Below are 6,000 nucleotides of genomic sequence, written 5' to 3'. Positions count from 1 at the left end.
AAGACTTCAACAGTCTTCTGCATGCCTGCCCCACTTGTCCATCTCCCCCAAATATGACCCTCCTGAGAGATGTTTCATATTTCAATCTACTCAATTAGTGCGTAGAGAACAGAATTAGCTATGGACAGAAGAGGCCAGGTGGCCACCCACATATCAAATAGATCCCTATCTTAATCCAGGCTGCTACGGAAAAACAAATTATCTGGGACAGAGAAACTTCTGAGAACTAGACACCATTATATGTCACTTCTGGAGGCTGGGAACTCCAAGATCATGGCACCAGCCGATTTTGTGTTTGGTGAAGTCAGCCCTGCAAGATGGTATCTTCTATTGTCCTCTCATGGTAGAAGTTTTTTTTTTTTCTTTTGAAGTCCCCCGAACCTCGACAGGGCACTAAACTAATCCCCAAGGGCAGAGACCCCATGGCCTGTTACCTTCCAAAGGTTCCCGCTCTCAGTTTTAGCATAGGACATCTGAATCCTGAAAGCACCCAGGAGTTCATGTTATACCAATATCATGTCTTATCAATCTTCTACCCCAGGCTTTCCTCCTGGAATTCTACAGGGGGAGGCTTTGGGACATCACTTTGAAATGAAAACTCAGTTCTCCCCAGAACGAGGTTTATATAATACCTTCAAAGGTTGGACTCCACACTCAAGTTCGTGATCAGCTATCTGGAACTAAGGTAGGCATCTGAGAGAGAGGACAAGAATGAAATAGTGCCCTGGTGCTTTGAGAATTGGAATCAGGGTCTGGGGACTGGTGTAGGAGGGTCGTGGGAACGCTTTGATCCCCAGTCCTATAGATGGCTGCCAGATCCCTGACCAGCGCTTTATGACGTAGTAACCAAGCTGGAGGACAGTGTCCGGGACAAGTCTATAAAGTCCAGCAGAACTTTCTGTGATTGTGGAACATCTGCTTTATCCAGTGTACCTAGTGGCATTCAAACTGTGGGTAGTGCAAGTGAGTAACAGGTTTTTTTTTTAATTTAAAGTTTTAATTATAAACAGCCTTATGTGGCCAGTGGTTACTGAATTAGACACCAGAGGTTGAGACCATGTCCCCTGCGAGAGATATGCTCCAGATCACCGAGACAAACAAAACCCGACATTCATTAGTTCCTTCTTTCAAGGTTTTCCTTTCTTTTTTAAAAAATTTAAATAACGTTTTTTCATTTATTTTACATACCAACCACTTTCCCTCCTTCCTCTCATCCCATCAAGCCCCCACCTCCCCATCCCATCCGCTCCTCCTTCATCTCCATTCAGGTCTCCCATGGGCTTACACCAAGCTTAGCACATCAACTTGAGGCAGGACTGAGTTCCTCTCCTTATGTCAAGGCGGGGCCAGGTCATCCTAATTGACACGAGAAACACCAAATGAACATCATCACTATCCCTTCTTCCGTATACTGAGCATGTATTAGGTATCAAAGACTTTTTAATATTACTTTTAATTCTGATATTAAGGGCAAATGTTATCATTTTTTTTTTATCAATGAAAGGGCTGAATTGTCTTGAGGTGAAGGGAGTCCGTAAGACAGAAGTGTAGAGCTACAATTTAAACCTAGATCTGTCCTCTTTGAAATTTACATACGCCTCCCACCACATCTATAACATATAACCATATTTTCGAACTGTATCTATGTCTGATTTTGTAGTCCAAAGTACACCTTTGTTATATTTTGTTGGCATAAAGAACATAACTTTCTCTTGCTACTTTACTCCCTGTAGCTGTCTTCCTCTGCCCTTTTGGTGCACAGAGAGTGACTGTCACGTACAGCAGCAAAGTTCTCTTGGGAAACACAAATAGACTCATAAAAGACATGGACAGATTTGTAACTAATGGGGACATAAATTGCGACTAGCACTCTGGGATATAGTTATTTTTATAGCTTGCTAAGGACAGTTGCATGTTCTCACTACATGCTGTTAGAGGTAACTATTCATAGCTAAGCACTAAGATGGATTAATCCTGTTATGACTGAATTAAAATCCCATGTTCTTAGCATAGGCTATTAGAAAATTAGAGAACCAGAAATACACACAGTAAACCAGGGATGTCTTAGTTCATGAGAGGTCTCAGGATTTGTCTACCGGTGTCATTATGCAAAAGAGGGCAACATAAGATTTATGAGCGTCAAGCAAATGCTCATATAGTCTAATAAACTCATGAGAAGCATTATTAATTTCTGAGGAAGTAGACATGCATTTGCCGCACGTCTGTAAAAAGATCACCAACTGATGAATTTTCAAGCAATCTTTCCAATTGTCAGCCTCAGCTTTCCGGAACCAGAGTTTCCATAGCATTAAAATGAACTGGAGTGGGAAGAGAAGCATGGAATATTCAATTCGACCCGCAGTGTCAGGTTGAGGCCAGCCAGGTCTCTGAATATGCAAGTCAGGCTAAGGATCAGCTTTTCCAGAAATCAATGATACACAGATATACAAGCTCAAATGGAAACAAAACAATATACAAAGCAGAAAGTCCCTGGCGCCCTGGCTTTAGGGACAGTAGAGTTGTGACGAGGGAAGCCTCAGTTGATAAAGGCTTGCCAAACATGAGTAGCCCCAAATCCATATAAAAACTGCAGGACATGGTGTGGTGTGCACTGTAGCCCCATTGTTGCGCCATGAACTAATAAGAGACGGTGTCTCAAAGGAACGAGATGTTGTTCCTTAGAATGACACCTGAGGCTGTCCCCTGACCTCTACACACATTTTGCAGCTGTACCCGCATGTGCATTTAAGTACATCTGCACAAACGTACAGACACACAGAGGCATATATGTGTATACACATACATACACAGAGAAACGTACACACACACGCTCACATTCTAAAAAAAAAAAAAAAAGAAAGACATAAAATTCAACAGTTGGGCATGATGATGCACACCTGTAATCCCAGAACTTGAGAGGCAGAAATAGAACGACCGTGAGTTCATAGCCACCCTCGGCTACATAGGAAGTTTGGAGTGGGTGGGCAATTGGCACACACAGTATAGAGGACACATGCGTGCAAGGAAAGGGAAAAATAAATACAGTCAATAACAGAAAAATGCAATCAGGGGAGGAAGAAGAAAAGAATCATCTCTCAGAGGACAGCCTGAGAGCCTAGTCATGAAAGCGGGCGGGCCAAAGAAAAGAAAGCCAATTATGGGCCTAAACACACAGCTCTGAGTGAGCTACAGGCAAGACTGAGTCATTGCTGAGTAAGCGCACTGTTCCCTTCCAATCGGGGACAATGAAGAATCGGGAGAAATGGCTGAGGAACCAGATGGACAAGAAAAGACTCATTTCAGACCTTAAAGATGGTGAGGCCCCTGGTGTCCAAGAAGAAAGGGTGGTTCTATGGGAACCAGCACTAAATATAGCCCTTCCCAGAGCCGGATGAAAAGGGTCAGAGGTACCTGGTCCTCACTTGCTCACAAAGCTAGGCAGTGCTGGCTGAACAGACAGTAACCTAGCTCTTACCTTCTGTCTTGCTTCCTAGATGTATAAACCTAATCCTAACCTACACATGTAAAAGTCACGGCAATTGCATAGAAACATTCATCTTCTTTTCTTCATTTTCCCAAGAGCCTTGAATTGTGGGGAGCATTAAGGGTGGGGAAGAAATAGGTGGTGGGTTGTGTCTTTGGGGCGCCTTTTCCAAGCTCACTCGTCAGTTCACTGTCACCCCCTTACCTGTGGTTGACTCTCTTAGAGCCTTTGTAAATCTTCTGTCCGTGTCTTTTGAAAGCTCGACTGGGCTCCAGTCAACAGACCACCAGAGGTACTGGGGAAAACTATACAATCTACTAGTCACGGTCAAAACCACTCCAGCTAACATCGCATGAGAGAGAGAGAGGCTTACAGCAGTTTATAGCTATTTTCTGTAATAAAGCACTGAGAGTTCATTCTGTCTCGCAGCATTGTATGCCCAGAAGGCAGCAAAGATGCTATTGAGCACCGAGTAAGAACGTTGTCAAGGCGCTGCCTGGATCCCGCTGTTTTCACGGATTATGTTCTCAGACGGACCTAAATCAAACAACCGAGATCGTGTTTTCTCAGATCTAACACTAAAGCCCTGGACCTCTGGAAATCCCTTACTTGTTTCTTTGCTTGTGATTCTTTGGAGAATTGGCCTTTTGTTTTCTCTAAAGACACCTGAAAAGAGCAGGGCTCTGTGGGATGGAGGCTGTAAGGAAACCAGCCTTTGCTTCAACGGGCAGGCGGTGGGCTTGTGACGCCTTGGCGTGAGCTTTGAAGTTACCAGAGGTGAGAAGGACGTCTAAAGCTTCGGGAACCAAGGAAAACTACCAAAGGAGCTCATTTTTATAAATGCTATTGTCTTATATAACCCGCTGGAAGACACCCAGTTCTCTCTTGTAAGAGCTCCTATGAGTCAATTTGTCATTTGATATTTTGTAGCGTTTGCAGTAAACTGGAAGTTGGTGAATTTCACTAAACTCCAGTGACGAACTACACTGCACTTTACTTATTTGGAAAAACGAACCAGAAAGAAACTACTTTATCTTTCTTTTTCAGGCCCACGTACTTTCAATAGCTAGAGCAATGTCTTCCCGGAGGAGCAAGTGTACAGGAATTCTTTGAAGGGTTAAATTGAAGTTTCAAAGATTTTCTTCCTTTGGTATATGAAACTGAAACACGCAAAGCCAGGAAGTTTGGCCTTCCTAACCCTGGAAGACATTGGTTATCCAATCAGCTGGGGTTGATTAGCTCCCCCTTGCCTTCCTGCCCCTACCCCAACCCACCTCTCCTTCTGCTGGATAGTGTTATGCCAACATGACAAGAGAGGAGCTAGAGGCCTTTCAGAAGAGGGAATCTCAGTTGCGAAAATAGCCCCACCAGACTGGCTTGTGGGCAAACCTGTGATGTGTCCTCTTGTGGGAGAGCCCCACTCCCTATGGGTGGTGTCAACCACTGGGTAGTTGTCCTGGGTGCTATCAGAAAGCAGACTGAACAAACCATGTATGCAGTATTCGTTTCTCCATGACCTCCACTTCAGTTCCTGCCCAACTTTCCTGGATGATGGACTATGAACAGTTATGATGAAATAAACCCTTTCCTTCCCAATTTGCTTTTGGTCAGGGTGTTAATCACAGCAATAGTAACCTAAGTAGACACATCTCCTCCCCTTTTCCTGTTCTTTCTACTCTTGTACCTCTTTCCCCATCTCACCCCTTCTCCTTTTCATCTTCCTCAGCATTCACTGCCAAGGAGTCTATATACATAAAGAACGCAGCCAATGGGCGAACAGAGTGCCACTTTATTCATAGTTGAGCAAATGCTCGAGATTCCCAGCTCTAGGCTTCTAGCGAGGCAGTTCTTGGAGACGCTGGATGTAAGTAAGGGAGGAAAAGCCCGCAAGCTTACTGCGGAGTCTGTGCTCCAAAATGCCTCGGAAAGATATACAGAAAGATCTTACAGCAAGATGGCAGACATCCCCAAGGTCCTCTACTTTCTTGGGAAACTAAAGAAGGGGACACATCTTGTTTTTCTTCTTAAATCCAAGCCAACCTTCAAGATCTGCCCACATGGACACAAGGAACAAAGTAGAGTGAGTCCCATGAGCTTGTCCTTCAACACAGAGGTATTCTGACCAAGGCGAAGTACAGCCTGTTGGTGTCCTGTTCTGAGTAGCCAGCAAACAAGGCAAGTTGCCTTTGTTCCTCATATATTACATTGCGGATGGAACTCGGAGGGATGGGCATCAGCGCCTGCCTCAGGGTTCTTGCCATGCCTGAGTTCCTGCCTGGATTTATTTTTGATGGTGAACAATGATATTTAAGTGTAAACCAAATAAAACCTTTACTCTTCAACTTGCTTTTGGTCATGGTGTTTCATCATAGCAATAGTAACATAACCCTAAGTAGGACATAGGCCTGATTTATTCCCTCCCATGGGAATTTTTTTTCTCTTGGGGATATGGTAACAATAGCTGGCTACACACTGTTGTTTCTCTTCCCTCACCATCGAGGTACCTTGTGAGATGC

General features: G+C 44.1%; 1 long non-coding RNA gene across 1 annotated transcript in view; it reads right to left on the bottom strand.

Annotated features, from left to right (window-relative positions):
* Positions 1–459: 459 nt before the first annotated feature.
* Positions 460–6,000, bottom strand: part of LOC126504828 (uncharacterized) — a 172,865-nt gene continuing 167,324 nt past the window's right edge. Inside the window, exon 4 of the long non-coding RNA XR_007592725.1 lies at positions 460–1,356. This is a non-coding gene — a long non-coding RNA (uncharacterized lncRNA). The remainder of the gene's footprint in view (positions 1,357–6,000) is intronic.

The sequence above is a fragment of the Alexandromys fortis genome, unplaced genomic scaffold, assembly GCF_014885135.2.
Source record: "Alexandromys fortis isolate MF-2015 unplaced genomic scaffold, M_Fortis_MF-2015_v1.1 scaffold_32, whole genome shotgun sequence".
NCBI lineage: Eukaryota > Metazoa > Chordata > Mammalia > Rodentia > Cricetidae > Alexandromys > Alexandromys fortis.
This window is presented reverse-complemented; position numbering and strand designations above follow the sequence as displayed.